Here is a 19076-nt window from a genome sequence, read left to right on the forward strand (position 1 = left end):
CGGACGCATTTGTCTGAAATGTGAGGGGGAGTTACAGTTCTACCCTTGCCTATAGGCTTCTCGGCTTGGGTCTGTGTACTGAGGCTCGGGGATAGTAGAGTAACTTTGCTTCTTCCCAAATAGTGGGCGGGAGCGATTTCGGGCGAGGAGGGCGTGTTTTGAACTATAGTGGGCGCGAGCGATTTCGGGCGAGGAGAGCGTGTTTTGAAATAGTGGGCGCGAGCTATTTCAGGCGAGGAGAGCGTGTTTTGCCGACCATGGTTTATGAATTATTCAGCACATGTCATTTCGGCGAGGAGAAGCGCTCTTGGATGAAGTTACGAACCTACCCTCGATGTACAACGGGCCAATTGATGCGTATCCCACATAGGACGGTAATTTCGCGTCTCCCATTTATTTGCTCGGGCGAATTCCACCGAGCAGAGAGGATGTTTAACGGTTCGTTCAAATTTTGGGAGAACGAGCATCCACGTCTACCTTACCAAGTAGATTCGGATCAAATTTTTAAATATTAGCTTGCCACTTCTTTTTTAGATGGAGAGATGATGCTCGGGAGTAATGTGTTTTTACATGCTCGTTGCTAGCGATTTACTATATGACAAATAGTTGACCCACTCAAAAACGCGAATCAAACCCAAAATGAAATATCTCGATTAAATGAAATAGCTCCTTCAGTAGGTAAAAATAGTGAACTAAATCCAAAATTGAACACCTCAATCGAGTAGCATGTTGTACAGTATTATAGTACTGCATGAACATGTTGAAAGTCAAATTAATGAACTTGTTTGATATACGCATATATCCATTCATGTGTGGATTGCAGACAACATGTTCTCCAATTTAAATATTTGAATGCAAGTTTATATCGAAACATGGTTTATATCAGTCTTTGATGCATAAAACGCGACCTCCCCCTCTCCCGGACTCCTATTCTCTCTCTCTCTCTCTCTCTCTCTCTCTCTCTCTCTCTCGACGACAATCTTCAATTCTGTCGCACGCATCCGACACAAAAACCTTGTTGGTCCCTCTCCCTCTCTCTCTCTCTCCCTCTCTCTCTCTCCCTCTCTTTGTGTGTGTGTGGGGGGGGGGTCTTTCTAGTTCGCATGCATATATACACCATCTATAGGTCTCTCTCGCACACTATGTATGATACTCTAGCTAGTCCGAGCTAGATATCTTGGGTGCACTCATCGTACGCACACAAATTCCTTGGCTCTTTGCCCATAACTCTCTCACGCACCACTATGTCGCCTCGGAGCTCTTCCCCCCCTCTCTCAAACTCTCCATCCACCTGGGTCACACATACACATGCATATCTCACTCGCACTCGATAGGCCCATCTAAAACTCTATCTCTCCCCCTCGTTCTCTCTCCATCTCACACGCGCACACACACAATCTCATGCCCAGCTAGCCAAGTATGATGGTCTCTCACTCAATTGTAGGCACACGCAGTCCCCCCTATATGTATATGACTAGCTAATCTTAGTCTCCATCACAAACATGTGCATGGTCTATCTCGATTTCTCTCGGGGCATCTTTCTATGGTGCACGCACTCCCTCGATCTCCCACCCATATAGTCCCCTCACGATCTCGACGGGATCTCTCTATCACAAACACACCCTCTCTCCCTCCCCATGCATCCATGCCATCCATGTGTCCCTTTAGACCTTTGTTCCTTGTTGGCCAAACCTCTATTGGACATGTGCTACAGGGGTGTCGCTCTCCGTTGCAAACAATCACACAATTGCTATCTTCGTGTATCTCCTCGCCTCACTTTTCCATTTCGGAGATGCATGCGTGATATGTTTGCATAAGAAACGAAAAAACACACTCTCTCTCTAATTTATCATTTGTTGTCACTTTCTCTTTCACACACATACTCTTTTTGCACACTTACTCATTCTGCTTCACACGCACATGATCTGTCTCGACTGAGGCACTCTCCTCGGTCCATAGCATATAGATTTATTGAAAAGTCAAACATCACAAAGTTTGACCATGTATGTGGAGAAAAAGAATTATATCTAGTACGACAAACATATACCATTAGATTCACCATGAGATGTAGTTTTGTATGATGTATCTTTGGTATTGTAGATATAAATAACATTTGCGTAAACCTGATCAAAGTTTCCAAAGTTTGACTTCTAAAAAATTTACATGCACTGCATTATCGAGCGGATGGAATATCTCTTTCCCCCTCTCAGCTATCTGACGCACCACTCAGCCTTATCGGGGCTCCTCAATCTCTCTCAAACTTTATTGGTCAGTTTGGTTCGTGACCTGACCCTCATGCCTTGATGGCCGGTACTGCCTAGTGTGTACGTGAGATGTAAAATATTTCTGCCTGGCCAGGCTTGTGTGGTGCTGAAGCGTTTGGTTCATGCCTGGGCCAGGCAAAGCATCACCGTCCCATCAATCAATTGATGCATCAATTATTTAATGGTAATATCCATCCATGTTGTTGTTAGTCTCGTGGCCACACGACCAGGCACGGCCAGGCGTTCGAAATCGGTCGCTGTGGCCAGGCTACTTGCAGTGTCTGGAGTTCAGCCAGGCTAATTAAAGTGCAAGGGAACCCAGGCCAGGCGGGCTTTCTTTTTCACAGGGTAGCAACCAAACAAGCATGCATGAAATCCAGCCACAACCCCAGGCCAGGCAAAAGATGCTCAGGACGCAAGCCAAACTGACCTTATATCTCCCTGGTTAACACATACACATGTCTCGCTCGCGCTATACATATAGACCCATCCAACACTCTCTGCCCTTGTTCTCTCTCCATGTGACATGCACCCCCCTAAGTACCATAATCCCTCACTCCATCATAGGCGAAAGCACCCCCCCTCCTAAGTATGATTATCTCTTACTAGCCATCAGGAACACACGTATTGTCTCCTTCCATCCATACGTCTATCTCGATATCTCTTGGGGCATCTTCTATCGCGCACACACCTTGTCACTCGATCTCCAACCCATGTAGTCCCATCACGATCTCCAGGGGATCTCTCTATGACAAACATACACTCTCTCCTCCCCATGTCTGCATTTTCTCCGTGCGTCTCTCTCAACCTCTCTCCCTTGTTTGTCAGACCCCTCTTGGCCACGTGCTAGGGGTCTTGCTCTCTCGGTTCCAAACAACCACACACTATCTTCTCACCTTGCCTCCGTTGTCGAAGATGCATGTGTGATATGTTTGCATAAGACACGCACGCTCTCTACTTTTATCGTGTGTTGTCCATGTCTCTTTCACACACGCACACACACTTTTTTCACTTTCTCTCTCTCTCTAGTTAGGGACTCTGTCACGTCCATAAGCATACGGATGTTTTGAAAAGTCAAACCTCAGAAAAGTTTGACCAGGTATATGTGGAGAAAAACATTTACATCTGGAACGATCATTAGATTCATCACAACATGTACTTACTTCATACTATCATTTATCTTTGATATTGTAGATATAAGTAATTTCTTTATAAACTTGGTCAAAGTTTTAGAAGTTTGACTTAAAAAAAATGTTGGAACTACATTATTGAACGGAGGGAGTAGCTCTTTCTCTCTCTCTCTCTCTCTCTCTCTCTCTCTCTCTCTCTCTCTCTCTCTGCTATCTCTCACGGGCCTCCCCTCTCACTCGAACTCTCTATACCGACGGCTTATACGCTCACTGTGTCAGCGTATATTGTTTAGTTGACCGGTCAACCAATCCACATGCTGCCTTGTCAGCTTGTGTTCTGTATCTTCGTGTGCTGGCCCATGTGGCAGTGGGTGAAAATAAGTAAACTAGAGGCCCATCTGACACGCGGTGAAGTAAACAAAGTTGAAACCACTCGGGGTAGCACCCCGCACGCTAGTAAATTGAGGGCGCATTGAGGACAAACTTCTTGCGCGCGAAGGACACACTCGCGCACAATTCACCACTGCGCGGCGGTATGCACAGAAGGACGCACTCGCGCACACCCAGCACACAACACACACCAGCACACATGTACACCGGCGTCGCCGCCGGTTGAGATGGACGGCGAGGCAGCCAACAAGCGGAGGCGGCTCGAGCCAAAACCGCATCCGGTGAGCCTGGACTTTAACAGCAGCCTCCCCGACGACATGCTGCTTGTCATCATCGGCCTCCTCCCCACAAAATCTGCCGTGCGGACTGCCCTGCTCTCCCGGCGGTGGCGCCCCCTCCAGCGCTACGTCCCCCTCAACCTCACCATCGACAGCTGCCTCTGCAACGGGGATTGCAAATGCATGGCCATAGTCTCCAAGATCCTTTCATCGCACCCTGGGCCAGCCAGACGCCTTGACATCCGCATGTTCAGTACCAACTGCAAGGTCCAATCCAAGTTCGACAAGTGGTTCTTATCCCCCGCCCTAGATCAGCTCGAGGAGCTCAACTTTGAAGCTGGACGATTTCGCTCTCTGCCGCCGTCCGCGCTCTGCCTCACGCCAACGCTGCGCCGCGCCAGCTTCAGCTCCTGCTATCTTCCCCAAATTAATGCCGCGCCCGCCCTTCTTCTCCCTCAACTCAAGCAGCTCGACCTCTTCGACGTTGTCATCTCGAAGAAGGCTATGGAGCACCTGCTCCATAGCTGTACTGCGCTCGAGTACCTTCGTCTTGAGCAGATCCACGAGTTCATTAGCCGCCACAACGCCTCGTCGAATCTCCGATGGATTTATGTGTCTTGCTGGCCCCGCAACAAGACATCATTTGGGAAGAGATCACTCTAGTTGTTCCATGTTATGGTCAGTTTGAAACTTGTAATATTGTCGTGTCCTATTCCCGCGTTTTCAAAATCCTGCGAATCAAACAGGTCCTAAGTTGGTGATGATGTTGTGCCTCCCATCTTTCACCAATAGCCATCGGATCTAGATCTGACGCATACAAACCAAGCTTCTCCATTTTTGCAAAAAGATGCCCGCACTTGTTCCCTATTTACAAACAACTCCTTGTCTCTCACAATCAGCCTTATCTCCTCCCCACCACATCTACAAGGCCGTGGAAAAATCTGGCGCGATGGCCACTTCCGAAGCCGTCCACCCCCAATCTTGGTGTTCCGTGCAATGAACGGGCATCTACGCACGGGAAATTATGTCGAACAGGGCTAGTTGTAAGCAGGCTAGCTCTACAACCATGATGATAGTGACTACAGACGGTGAGGCTGACTATAGTATGCTGAACACGGCGCCTATACTCAGGTGTGATCTCTGGCACAGGGCTTGTCACTTCACTGTGAGGAGCAGCACGTAATAATTTGACCAACGGGTAGTACATTGCTAGTACTCCTACTACTACATTGGTAGTACTACTACTAGTACTAGTAGCACCACCGTCTGGATTTATAAGTACTACCACGTCCATCTGGATTTTAGTATTTGACTAGCAATATCTAGTAATGCATGTCACAAAAAATGTAATACTCCCTCTGTAAATAAATACATGGTGTTTTATTCCTATCGGCGAGAGAACTTAATGTTTTTTTGCTAACTAGAGTACTAATAGGATTACATGCAATGAACTAAACACTGCATGTCATGTTTGGTAGTATCAAGTCATTGAAAGCATGCACGGCCCACATCTCTCATTGGTTGATATGTCACGAAATAAGAAACAAGGAGGGAGTTAATGCATTATGCCTAAGTATTTTGGGATTATTTGGTTTTCGTAAGGTGACTTACACAACATTTTTGTTTACATGCATTAACATTTTGTTAGTTAAATCAAAGGTCAAAACTTGGCACAAAATGCAAAGGGGACCAACAAACTAGTAAACATCAAACTTCTCTAGTTTGGCCCCAACTAGAGGTCCGGTGAGATGACTATACTGCACCGGCATGGAGGGGATGCATCTTCATTGACTTACGGCAACTGCCTTTGGGTGAATGACACATGGGCCCAGGGGGTGGCTGGCCCACCTATCATACAACCAAAGGCAGGTGCAGTAGAGGGCCGAGGAGTAGTACGAAATCCTACGCACCTACGCACGCTAACCAAGGAAAAGAGTGATCACTCGAATCGCAAGATTAGTTGACTAAAAGCTAAGCTAGACCCATGGAGGTGATGAGCGCGAGCATCAGCCGGCTGTGACAAATGGTCCACGACGCCGGCCTGCGGCCCGACACTGAGGAACGTCTCCAGGTAGTATTGCTTGAGGCCGCCAGGGCGAGGCCGCTTGGACGACAGCTTCGTCTCCTTGTTCAACGAGGTCCTCGTCGGTTTCCTCGACAAGTTCACGGTCGTCAAGAAGCTTGCGGACGACTTTGACGTAAGCCTCCAGCCGACGCGCCCAGGCTATGCGATGCCCGCCACCCTCAACGACCACTATGGTGACAACCTCTTCGATGCACTGGTGGCCCTGCGACTGCCCGCCATCGCGCCGGAGAATGTCCACTTCGACGTCGCGCTCGCCGTGTAGTGCCTGGCGCAGCAAGACACCATCGATATAATCACCCACGTCTACGCGCAAATCGTCCACAAGGACTACTACATGCAAGAGGAGGATGATAGGACACTGGCCTTCTTGGACCGCAGGGCAACCTTGGACGGCACTGTTCAGAAGCACGTTGAGCTCGCCGCCAACGTCGCTGCTCCTCACACGTCGGTTGGTGACCCGGCGCACTAGGGTGTGAGGATGTCGTTGATGGATCCGTATGTATTTTTATCTTTCCGTCAAATCCTTGTAGTAGTATATGATACTACAGTAATTATCTTACCTTTCGCATCAACTTCATAATTTTCGTACGTACTCCATGCATGAATGGCGCCAGAACCAAACTTCTCATTACTCTAGGCAAAATCGTTATTTTCTATCTATCAGTCGTGCCATGGAGCAGAACCAAATTTTACAAGTTACGAGTTCAAAAGGAAAAGCCTGCCGTGTTCGTGTCGCACCCCCACACGGTTGGTCCGGCACGCCACTCAAGCGGGAATGTGTGCGGTGTTGCATTTTCACTTACAAGTGGGACCGCAGTTGAGCAAACCGACTATCGGTGAACCCCCACCCGCCCATCGCGCGATGGCTGAGAAAACATGAGGGAGAAGAGATGGTTGTAGCATGGACTCCAAGAAAATTGGTGTCGGATGGGACTCGTGTGGGTGGCGTATGCCGTACTACTAGACGTGAATGCTAGTTATGGCCCGTGCTCAGCCTCCTCTATCTCTCTTCTCAGCCAGCCAGCGGACGCGCGGAGCCCATCATCTATTTGCTCACATGCGGCCCCACATGTCAATGAAAATGCAAGAGGACCCACTGAACGTACACATCTTTCACCTCGATGTGCTGGTGATGAAAAACAAATCCAATAAAGATCTTCGGCGGCCGCTTTTGGAGTTACTCAAGAGTAGTAAGATTCTATTTACAGTTTAACCCAAGATGCACATCTCGTGGCTTCAACTACCACTCTATTTTCTTTCATGACACAACCTGGATGCTGGATGTCCCACGTGTCGGCAAAAAGAGGAAGAACCCGACCGAATCTTCGGTTGTGCTCTCGGATTAGACTAGTTGCGCTAACTTAAAAAATTTATTGTGTACTCCCTCCGTTCCAAAATACTTGACTTCCATTTGTCCAAAAATGGATGTACCTATATACTAAAACATGTCTAGATACATATATATTTTGACAAATAGAAATCATGTATTGTGCAATGGAGGGAGTAGAATGGATGCAAGTTTTTGTATTGGGAAGAAGAGTACATCCATATATTGATAGAGTGCAATTTAGTAGATGTTCTATCACTTTTAGCTAGCACAAAGGCTAGAGATGAGATTAGTGCACTTGTTGATACTCCTACTAGAATAGAGGCTAGACATGAGACTAGATGCGAGGAAGCAACGTCTACTTCTTTACACTCGAAGAAGAAAGAAGCACGCAAGATCGAGCCTCCGCAGATCAACAATAAATGCATCGAGAAGGCACTAATCCAACTTACAGGAGTAGTAAAATGTATTCCTGTAGTTCTTGTTTTCTTTGGTCTTGATTTTCTAGTCAAAATTATCGTTGGAGTTCGTGCAAAACGGTTGTCCGTTTGGGGTTGTGCGTTGGAGTTGGCCTTACAAGTGGGACCATAGTTAAGGAAACCGACTATCGGCAAACCCCCACCTCGCCTGCCGCGCGATGGCTGAAGTTAGAGAAATAACGAGGTTGAAGAGATTGCTCTAGCACGGACTCCAAGAAATAATATGGTGTCAGATGGATGTCGTGGTGGTGGAGTGTGCCGTACTCCTGGACGTGAATGCTTGTTCTGGCCTATGCCACCCTACTACTCCTACTACTTACTCCTACTATATAGTACTAGTATTGAGGATTTGAGGTGCTGGTTACGTACAACGAACACATTAACATATGGCTATAGTAAAAACACGCGCCCGACGCGCGAAGCATGTGAAGCTAGTACAAATAGTGTACTACTATTGTTGATTGGCCTCATCCGATAACCTGTTGCAATGCATGTAAAATTATGTATTCGTAAAATATTTTTTTGCCTCGTCGCACCACTCACTCAGAGAAGCGACTCGAAAGCCATTCATAAATTTAGTAAGTTTATCACAGGCATATCATTTTATTACATACAACAGGTCATCAACCCACATCGACAACGAGGATACATTATAAATACTAAAGTTTTTACCACGCAAAAAATAGTAACAAGCAATGAAATGAACTTCAACTCAACCATTCCTCGGCGTTGGAAACACTTGATTTGAACCACAAGTGATTCTCTGGGACGGGCCATCCATTGTCGATCTGGAGACCAACGCGGGACTGATCATCCAGGCTGAAGCGGCCTACTATATCAGTACTAGTGTTGGGAACCACCCAAATGTCCGAGGTATAGACAGCAGTTGGATCGGCTTTCACCATCATCGGACAGTTTTGTCCAAGGAAGAGCGAGTTTTCTCCAAGGCTATCAATTCTGTACCAGGGAGAAGGAGTTGGCGCTAGCACACTAGTACCCATCCCGAATACCATGCAACGGGTGTTGGAATAGGTTCGGAGAGTGCGACCATGGGAGACTAGACCTGCTTCCTTAGCAGTAACATCATCAGTGGGCTGTATACACACAAGAAGAGGTGATCCATTGGAATTAGTTGCCAGGCGCCACAGAGTATATGGGCGTTGCTTGTGATCATCACCATCGTCATCTCCCCCTTGGTTATAAAATTTTTCAAGTATAGGTGGTGGGATGTTCACAGGACCTTGGAAACACAAGAAGAAGGTTAATTAGTAAAGGGAAACTTGCTAACCCGCATGCATGTGGATGAAACAATTATAATTACGATGGAAGACAAACGTACCGAAACTACGAGGATCCCATGCAAAAACAGTGCCACGAGTGGTGGCAGCAAACACAAGGCCCTCATATTGAATTGCATCACAGTACATATCCGTGTATAGAAACTGATTTTTGAGCAATATCCATCCAGTCGAACCACGAAGGACGGCAACAAGCTTGTCGAAGATAGCACCAACTTGATAGTTCTTGTAATTCCAAGAGCGGTTGGGAACTCAAGAAATTGCTATCTTCCGTAGAAGACAGTCACCATGATCGTATTTGAACGTGCGTACAATACCGGTGTGCTCAACCTCTGGGTAGTCTGCTGAGATTTTTGGAATTGGAACCCGATCACGAGTGTACACATTCACAAGTTCCCACTCGTAGTTGGACCCAATGTAAACAACCCAATCTCCATTTGCGCCCGCCCAAGCCTTGCCCTCAAGCGATGGCATCTTAACATCATATGTATCATTATCAAGCGGCATCAACTTGCACAGGGCGAGGCCTCCGTCGTGCCAGCGCCAATCATCATGGTCACGGCGAAGAAGATAGGGGAGATCAAACCGCTCCTTGACTCTTGGGTTCCTTGTAATGATGTTATTAGTTCAGTAGAGAATGGGCTTGAACGAACCTGCCATGCTAGCCGAGGTGATGACGTCGCACCGATCAATGAGTTCCTCCACCACGTCATCTTTCAGATCGGGGCAAGAATAACGGGGTCGTTTCCGGCCTGTTCCCTCCATGGAGAAGACGATCGAACAATGACAGAAGAAAGGGCGAAGGGCTGAAGGAAAATGGAGGAGGGAGAGGAAGAGCGTGCAACAGCAGTTCCAAATCGAGAGGGAAAGGCGAAGAGTCGATGGACGGTTGCGAGTTTGCCACGGTTCACGAAGAGGTGCCCCGGCCTACATGTCCGTTCGAAAATACTCCTACTACTTGCCGTCGTCTCACTGATATGTTGGAACGGGACCACATGTCAACGAAGCATGGTGTGTAATTTCTTGTGCAAAATGCGATCTGGCCGCGTTGGCCCGAGGTGCCACATTAGTTATTGACCTTTATTTTTTTAATGGTGTGCCGATCAGTTTTAAAGCACGACTAACTGGTACTGTATGCAGAGAAAATATAAAGTACTCTACCACTACTCCACCTCCAGTACTAGTAGTATAAAAAAGATATATAGGCTGGAGCTTTAGAGCTTTCTTGCTAAGGGCTGCCCACTTGCTTCTCACACTACCACCTTCTCTCCAGATCTAAAAAAATACGATCCCTCTCTCCCTCCTCACCGGTGGTCACAGATCCGCCGGGGAAGAAAAGGACGTGCAGCGTTGACGCACTCGTCGTCAGCGAGCGAGGTCACGCACTGACGACAAGGCCGTCCTCTCAGACCTAGCGCCCGCGCGGGATGGCCTCCATCCCCAAGCTCGCTGCCGTAGTGTGTGCGGAGGACGAAGACCATGAGCAAAGCCACTTCCCGCCGACCCTCAGGTATGCTACCTCTTTTCGAACCATAACCTTGTTCTATTGCCCCATCTGCCACGTCGTTGCATGTGGATCTTTTTCCACTCAACCATCTTCCCAATTTGCTATCCTCTGCTCTGCTGGCCACGCAGACAAAAACCATAATTTGCACTATTAAAGGAAACCCTACTTCATGCAGACTAATCCATGTCTGGGTTGAATAAGGAAAGGAAGGGAGACTGTATTGTCCAACAGAGTAGGCATCGAACTCGCATCTAGGTTGAAAAGGGGAAAATCAGTAGCTAAGGAACGAGTCTCGTGTCTCTTGGTTGAAGAAGGGTAGAAAGGCATGACAACGCAATACAGAATGACCAGGTCGATCAGTTTGTTGTCCTCACATAGGAAAAAGGTACTAGTTGTGCCACCTTTTGTATTTGGTTTAATGCTCATGCACAACTAGTACACCAATGCTGAAACTTGTTACCTTTACATTTTGTATTGTTAATTCTTATAGAAACCTTCCAATGCTAGAGTTCATTGAAATCTGTTCACTAAAACCATTGTATTGTACCCTGTAATAAACTAACTACTCTACTGTTGCACTAGCCACTGGATTAGTATATATTTGTAGTATTCGAATGGTGTTGCATTAGCGTATGGACATAAATAAAGTGTGGCAAGCTTTCCCAGATATGTGCTCAAGAAAACTACTACCTGTTTTTCTAAATACTAGACATTTGGGTACTTTAAATTGAACCGCGAAAACGTCTTATATTAAGGAACAAAGGGTGTAGAGTTCACTCAAATTATCCCGGTAAAGCTAGTCACACCTTTGTTAAAATTAATGTTCATTATGTTATCGGAGGAGGTCTGTATGTTTGTCTCTAATGCCTGTCGACCACATACCTGACATCATGATGTAATGTTAAGTCATTTCCTTTTGTACAGTGTCACTGAATTGTCAAGGCGGTGATGGCATTTTATTTTAGTAGAACTGCACAAAATTTGCTTAAAAGAATAGGAAAGGTCAGGAATGGCTCAGTTTTTCTGAAAAAACTATGTATGCATTCCTGACATCAGCCGTTGTTGCTTTATTTATTCCTTCAAACAGGTGGTTAGAAACAGTCTTGCTACCTTTTCCCATTAAGAAATTGGAATGCTTATATTTGTGAGTCTATGCTTCAACTAGTGCCACTTTTAGAGTAATCACACTTTCAATATCTATGCAAACAGGGATGCTCGATTTTAGTGGAACTGCACAAAATGTCCAACTGGTTCAACATTAGGAGCATGTTTTTTCCAAACCTTTATATCCAATTGGTGACACTATGAGCTGTTCATTATGAAGGTACATGGTTTGCTACTATCTTGCTACTCTTTTTGTACTGTCATTAGATAGTAATACTAGTGGTTTGCATGTGAATTTATTGGCAGGGTGGACCTATATTGGAGGTGTAGGACAGGATTCAATGATTGGATGCTCAATTTCGGTTGTATCGATTTCACATCTTCCATCACTACGAACATGGATATCCTTGGTCCGATGAAGAATAGGCGCTATATTTCTGCTCTGAACCAGCAAATCAATTCAGTATGAAATTGTCCAGGGCAAAACATAACTGTATCAGATTGTCCAGTGCAGAACATGACAGATGCTAAGCGGAAGAGACATGTTTAAACCGAAAATACAAGGTGTGGTATATGTTTACTAGCTGCTTGATATTTGTGCAGACAGAGATGTCTGCCCGTTGCTATTTGGCAAACAAACAAAGTGTTCGCGATTTTGGTTGAATTGCACAAGAGAATAGTATAGTCACTTCCTGAAGTGTCATTTGAAAATAGACACAGAAAGATTGGATAGTCACTTCATGGACTGCAGAAAAGTAGTACTGTACTATTTATTGGCCAACACTAGGTGCTTCATTGCTTTGGTCTGATTATACAATGGGCATCATTTTGCCTAAGTTAAAGTTTGTGTTTCGAAAATAGTCTCGACATGTGACCGAGAGAAGACCAAATCATATTGAAGTGGATGTTCCTCCATCATGTGTGGTTCATTCTCATGGTTCCAGCTATTGGTGAAACCACTTATGTTTACAAGAGGAATTGTAGACTTCACAAACAAATTTGTCTTTCAGTCTGTACTGAATGTTGGCCAAGAGAAGCATCCATGTTAGTAGGAAGAACATATGTTTTTTCTAGATCTTTTCTTTTGGAGCTACATATTTGTATATGATCTGTGAATCATTGAGATGCATTAACATGTTGATCTTATTTATGGGAATCGTACTAGTTATTTTTAGTTGCGACGTAAGATCAGAAGTGGCTAATCTTTGCTTTTGGAGCTACATATTTGTATATGATCTGTGAATCATTGAGATGCATTAACAGTTACTTATTTCTGTTCACTCAGTGTTTACAAGTTACCGATCGATCACTAGCTAGCCTACAAATGCGCTCCTGGCAGTTTTATTTGCGATGCAAGATGCGAAGTGGAAGTTTTTTGAATAAAAATGCCTACCTCTGAAGAAACTGACAAGTTACACTATCGATCCTACACGGATAAAAATGCCTACCTCTGAAGAAACTGACAAGCTACACTATCGATCCTACATGGATAAATAGCGGATCACGCACGTAGTACCTCCTTTCCGGTTTGCAGGGCTCAATTCAAGAAATGACCTACTCGATCCTACACGAATAAATAGCGGATTATGCACGTACTAGTACCTCCTTTCCGGTTTGCAGGGCTTAATTCAAACCTCTCACCAACCAAGGTACTCCCTCCGTCCGGGTTTATTAGTCCCGTGAGCAAAGCAGCAAGACCAAGGCATGGCAATAATTAATGGCATGCAGAAGTTTAAGCCTAATTAATTCCAGTGATTTAAGTGGCTGCATGCATGCGCTCGGCTGCGACTCGTTGCATGCTGCTTGGCGTACTGCCTGCGAGCGATTCTGAGTGCCTGCATGCAGCCGGCCGTAATTAAGGCAGCTAGCTGATGCGAAAAAAGATACGCTTTAATTGTTGCGGGCTTTTTAAATCCATGGAATCATTATTGACAAGGAGGGAGATGATTCGAGTGCACTCGTTTGACCTCCATGCCGGCGTGCGACCCAGACGGGACGGGACGACATAGTCATAATTTCAGTTTCTCTAGTTTTCCACGGCAAGCTGGCGCGCTAAGCCATTATGCATTGAATTCCGATGACCGTCGCGCTACCTTCCACCTATAAGTACTGTTTCCCGGCCTTCTCCGGTGCCACCGTGACCCAACTCACCATATCCTCATAAGCCCCCACCGGCCCGACGTCGCTCGCCACTTCCGCCATGCCCCCGCCCGTCCGCGGTAGGCAACACCGAAGGCGTTCACCGCCGGAACTAGTGTCTGGGTTTTGACCGGAAGGCAGACGGAGGGAGGAGGCATTCTATCTGTCTTTAGATGGCAATGCGGAGATTGAGGAGTTGTTGGAGCGCGACCGCATGGCGGAGGAGCAGGAGTTGTTGGAGCGCGACCGCCTGGCGGAGGAGCAGCGTATCGCCGATTTGCACCGCCAGCAGGACATGGAGCAGCAGCGCACCGACACTCTGAGTCGCGAGCAAAGCGCCCGCAACGGGGCCGACTACGTGGAGGCCGGTGCCCGGCAAATAGCCCTGGAGGCTGTCGGGCACGCACGCGTTCGCGACACTGATTTTTACTACCAACTCGTCAAGTGGGTTTCCCACTTGGAAGCCGAAGCTTCGGTGGACCACGCCGGCATGGAAAGGGCCAACGCGCGCAAGCAACGCGCCCTATCGCACCTCTTGCAAGTCCGAGGCGAGGCGCACGACGCCGGTGCCGGCGTTTAGCGTGTACCACAAATGGCGGCCGACATCGTCTAGTTAGCTAAGACTAAGTTAGTACTTGTACGCTACTAGAGTATTAATGGGAGTAGATAGTTAACTTGGCTATGATGGTTGTCAACGTGGAAGTTCAATGCTCTATATGTGGATCAGACCTGTTACTTTGCTCTGAATGTTGAACTTTCCGCTTGAACGTATGGGATGGGCTGTTATTTTTTTAAATGGGTTGTATTTGTCCTCCACGGGTTTAGAGGCTGACTTGTGGGCCTAGCAAGTTGACGCGTACACAATCAGGAGATGATTGTACGTGGAGAGGATGACATCAAGGAGCCTCCAAGGTCATGGCAGTACGCAAGCAAGTGCCTCCTTATTTCAAGCCAATAAAAAAATGGCTCCTCCTAGTGGATTTCTGACATCTGGGTCCCATGCCATTGTCAACGTAGTCAATAAAGGAGAGAATTTCACAACGAGCGGCTGACACCAGGGACCCAGCAGCTCGCCCAGTTATTTTTGTTTTGGGTTAATTTGATAAATGCCACTCCAAATCTGGTGTATCTGAGAAATGCCACTGCAATTTCCAAACTTTGAAAAATGCCATTTCATGCCATTTCTAGTGGCATTTTTCGAAGTCTGTAGTGGCGTTTTCAAAGTTTGCAAACTGCAGTGGCGTTTTTCAAAGTTTGCAAAAATTGCAGTGGCATTTTCAAAATTTTGGAAATTGCAGTGGCATTTTTATGAATTGCCATAATTGGAGTGGCATTTATCTAATTTTTTTGAGACGGAAGCAGGGTGTCAACTGGGCTGTGCGGGACACTCTGGCCTGTCTAGACAGGTTTTTATTTTATGTTTACCACAGACCAGCCCAGTAGTTTTTTTTCTTTCTGAAAATGGCTAGCCCATTTTTTTTGTGATTTGTCAAGTAAGTCGCTTTATCAGGCCTATTGGGCTGCAAATCTTTCAAGACGAGGAGAGCTTCATTCGGCTGGCCGAGAAAATGGCCTATCAGTAATGAGAAATGGGCTGTACATTTTTAAAACACATCAAACCGGCAATTAGTTTCAAATATCTTTTTTTCATTTTGAGATTTTAAATTGCATTGATTTTTATGCATGGACAATTTATTGGATTTTATGATATACATTTATTTTAAAAATCAGTCTGAATGTGACTCGAAATTTCGGGATTAAAAACAGTTCAGGTCGCACCGACATATGCAAAATTTCGTATAATTTTTTAACCGTGGCCACAATATGGGCTGTAATGCTAACAAAAAGAATATGGGCTCCAAAAAACCCGTAAGAATTAGCAAATGGGTTGTAAATTATTTGAAATAATGGCAGATGGGCTATATGATGTTTTCCACAGATGGCCTGTATACTGTTGGATGTCCATCCAACAGCCGTCGTGCTTCTTCAATCTCTGCTCTTCCTGCTCCAGCCGCTCAAACAAGCGCCGGCGGGACTGCCTGCTCCCTCCTCCCCGCGGCCGGCTGTGCTGCCGCGCAGGCCTCACCGCCCCACTGTACTCCCATCGCTGGCCTAGCCATCCCTCTACTCACCCACACCTGCTGTTATTCTCCGGCGACGGCAGACAAACCGGTAAACCCTCGTACAGTCGTACTCCCCTCCGCGTGGGAAACAAAATCAACTGTTGAGTCTTCCCTGCCTCCGTGTCGTTCCCTTCCTAGGCCTCGCCGTCATCCACCGCCCTGGTGCTCTCAGCATGGTGTGGTCAACATGGTCAACGACCGACATGCATCTTAAGTGGGCTATACGTGGAGAGGCTGACAGCTGGGTCCACGGCCGGACGCAAGGAAATGCCTCCTTATTACACGCAAAATAATGATTCCTCCCCTTGACATCTAGGACCCACCGAAAGGGCCTATGTATTTTGCGAAAAAAACGTTACCGCCACTGACAGCTCGGACCCACCAGCTGTATCTTCGCACGCAAGGAAGTGCCTCCTTATTATGCACAAAAAAATGAATACTCCCCCTGCTAGCTGGGACCCAGTATAGTGGGCCTACTAAGTTGACGGGGACGAAGGGCTTTGTCAACTTAGTCAATATGCACGATTCTAGCTCGACTGACCGTACGATGTACATCCAACGGCCGTAGTGCTTCTTCAACCTCTGGTCTTCTTGCTCCAGCCGCCCAAAGCAGCGCCGGTCGTGCCGCCTGCTCCTGCCTCTCGTGGCCGGCTGTGCTGCCATGGAGGCCTCACTGCCCCCATACTACTCCCACCGCTGCCCAGGCCATCCCTCCACTCCACTCACCCACACCCCCTGTTATTCTGGGGCGATGGCAGCGCAGCCGAACCAGTGAACCCTCGTACTCCTCTCCACGTGGGCATCCACTGCCGCGTCTTCCCTGGCTCCGTGTCGTCCCCTTCGTAGGCCTCGCCGTCGTCCACCTCCGTGGTGCTCTCGGTGCGGCATGGACAATGTGGTCAACGACCGAATTCCATCGGAAGAATATTGTATGTGGAGAGGCTGACAGCTGGGTCCACGGCAGCCGCAAGGAAGTGTCTCCTTATTACGCGGAAAATAATTATTCCTCCACCTGACAGCAAGGACCCACCGGACGCCCACCAGTATTTCGCGAAAAAATCATTTGCCCCTGACTGCTGGGACCCACCCAACGGGCCACCGTACTTAACAAAAAAAAACGTTCCCCCTGCTGTCAGCTCGGACCCACCGGAAGTGCCTCCTTATTATGCACAAAAAAATGAATACCCCCTGCTAGCTGGGACCCACCTTGGTGGGAGGCTGACTTGTGGGCCTACTAAGTTGACGGGGACAGAGGGCTTTGTCAACTTAGTCAATATAAACGATTCTAGCTCTAGTGACCGTACGATGTCCATCCAACGGCCGTAGTGCTTCTTCAACCTCTGGTCTTCTTGCTCCAGCCGCCCAAAGCAGCGCCGGTCGTGCCGCATGCTCCTGCCTCCCGTGGCTGGATATGCTGCGGTGGAGGCCTCACCGCCCCCTAGTATTCCCACCGCTGGCCAGGCCCTGCGGTGACGGCAGCCTCACACCGCAGCCGAACCAGTGAACCCTCGTACTCCTCTCCGCGCGGGCTTCCACTGCCGCGTCTTCTCCGGCTCCGTGTCGTCCCCTTCCTAGGCCTCACCGTCATCCACCGCCCTGGTGCCCTTGGCGCGGCGTGGTCAACGTGGTCAAGGAACGACTTTCATCGAACGTGGACTGTACGTGGAGAGGCTGACAACTAGGTCCACGGCCGCAGCAAGGAAGTGCCTCCTTATTACACGGAAAATAATGATTCCTCCACCTGACAGCTGGGACCCACCGGATGGGCCACTGTATTTCGTGAAAAAACGTTTCCCCCTGACTGGTTGGACCCACCAGCTACATCTTCGCACGCAAGTAAGTGCGTCCTGGAAAAAAACGATTCGCCCCCTGACTGCTGGGACCCACCAGCTACATCTTCGCACGCAAGGAAGTGCGTCCGAAAAAAAAACGATTCGCCCCCCTGACTGCTGGGACCCACCAGGTACATCTTCACACGCAAGGAAGTTCCTGACAGTCGGGACCCACCTGGTCGAAGCGTACGTAGCGTTGTCATTCTGGTCGCGAACGTGTATGTACATATATACTGGCGGATGTAGAGGCGCGCACGTGTCGTAGTAGAGGCGCGCACGTAGCATGTACACGTACGTACAGCGGCCAGGGTGCAAGAAAGAAAATACGGCCACGTATGTGTACATACGGGCGGGGTCTCGAACGCCTACTCGCGCATACATACGGCGAGGGCTCGTGTACATGGCTGGGTCAAAATGGAGAAACAACATCGTCGCCGTGTTCATGAGGAGGCAACGGAATGCGTCATGTTCATGGGGAGGCAACGGAATGCGTCGTGTTCATCGGGAGGCAACGGAATGCGTCGTGTTCATCGGGAGGCAATGGAACGCGTGGGAGCCAACCGGCTGGGTCGCAATGGAATGCGTGGTCGTGTTCATCGGGAGGGCTTGGACGGAACATGCGATGGAAACGAGACCAAGTGTACCGCAGAATGGAGGAAACGGACCTCCTACGGTCAAAACGGGGCTCCTGTTGATTGGGAGGGGTGTGGCGTACCGCAAAACGGAGGAAACGGACCTCCTACGGTCGAAACGGGGGTCCTGTTGATCGGGAGGGATGTGGCGTACTGCAAAACGGACGAAACGGACCTCCTACGGTCGAAACGGGGGTCCTGTTCATCGGGAGGGGTGTGGCGTACCGCAAAACGGGACTCCATGGGATACTGTTCATCTCCACCGTCGACCTCCTCCAGCCTCCACGGGCTACCGTCGACCTCCTCCAGCCTCCACGGGCTCCTGTTCATCCAGCCTCCACCGTGCGCTACTACACTGGCTACTGTTCAACCACCCCTCCACGGGCACCCCTCCACCGTCTACTATTCATCTAGCCCTCCACACCACGGGGGCCGGTTCAACCACCCCTCCACGGGCACCCCTCCACCGTCTACTGTTCATCCAGCC

The sequence above is a fragment of the Triticum dicoccoides genome, chromosome 3A (assembly GCF_002162155.2).
Source record: "Triticum dicoccoides isolate Atlit2015 ecotype Zavitan chromosome 3A, WEW_v2.0, whole genome shotgun sequence".
Lineage (NCBI taxonomy): Eukaryota > Viridiplantae > Streptophyta > Magnoliopsida > Poales > Poaceae > Triticum > Triticum dicoccoides.